The sequence below is a fragment of the Olea europaea genome, unplaced genomic scaffold (genome assembly GCF_002742605.1).
Source record: "Olea europaea var. sylvestris unplaced genomic scaffold, O_europaea_v1 scaffold309, whole genome shotgun sequence".
In the NCBI taxonomy this organism is placed as follows: Eukaryota; Viridiplantae; Streptophyta; class Magnoliopsida; order Lamiales; family Oleaceae; genus Olea; species Olea europaea.
This window is the reverse complement of record NW_019249636.1, coordinates 323,472-324,761: the sequence shown is the minus strand read 5'-3', so window position 1 is coordinate 324,761 and position 1,290 is coordinate 323,472.

Here is a 1,290-nt window from a genome sequence, read left to right as displayed (position 1 = left end):
GCAAAAATGCCAAAAAATGAAAGGTAGGGACGTTTTCCACAATAGACTTGAAAGGTAAGGACGTTTTGTGCCAATTACCCATTGCAAAATAAATGATTCTCGTAAGAAATACCTACACTGGACGATTAAAGAAACCAAGGGAAGCTGGAAAATGAAATCGAAGTAGATTTGAACGTCGAAAAACTCTAAATGTCAGAAGAAAATTGCAGAGATCAAAGGACGAAGAAGGGTTCTAAATGGGAGTCTTTGCCCTTTTTATAGGAAGCGAGGATGAATCCCAGCCCTTGGATTGGAGCCTCATAAATCTAAGCCTTTCAATTCAAGGCTAAATTCGAGGCGTAGAATTCAAATCTTTTTTGAAATCTACGCAGCAGATTCAAACGTGCTCCTCACACACCTCCCCAAGCATGTCTTCTTCTAGAAGCCCCAGCTGTACCCATCATTGTACATTTAATGCAGTAGCCATACGTGCCTTAGAAGTTGAAACGGCTCGGTTGCCTTTTCTTGGTAATGTGCGCAAAACATCAAATCATTAGCACAAACATTGAAGACAATCATAACTCCTCACAAGTCTCGACAGGTTCGATTCACTCACCGCCTCGGCTTTTCTCCTTCTCCACAATTCAGCCACATCCTCACAAGCCTCGGAAGGTTCGATCCACTCACCGCCTCGGCTTCTTCCGCTTCTTCACAGTTCAACCACATCCTCACAAGCCTCAACATGTTCGATCACCATCGCCTCGGCTCCTTCGTCACCTTTTTCAATAACAGCAACGCCACCACTTCTAACTCCAATCATGATATAAATATCTATACTTGGACTTGGGAAACTATTAGTTAAGGTACAAAAAATTCTTTCAACTTCAAAAATTTCTTTCAATTTTCATCCCACGTGCTTCACCACAATAAAAGCCCACGTATTACATAAATGACCATACTTGGACTTGGGAGACTATTGTTACGTATTGACATACTTGTACTTGGCCGACCCATTGTGGCCCATGGCCCACTTCTATCGAACCATGTGCTATCTTATCCAAGGCCCCGAGCCAATAGGAGTAGACCAGCATACCGTTACAACGCCCATGATGTGGCCCAAATGAATATGTCGAAGTGGTGTTCAAACGGAGGCCCTTCACTCCGAGGCCCATCACTCTGAGGTCCTGAGGCTCTAAGCAGCACTCCTCCCCAGAGATTCGATCTTACACAAGGATCCTTCCTGATTGATTAATGAGATACCCATCATAGAGTACAAGTGTTTTGTCTTGTCAATGTAGTGGCGGAGCCGCC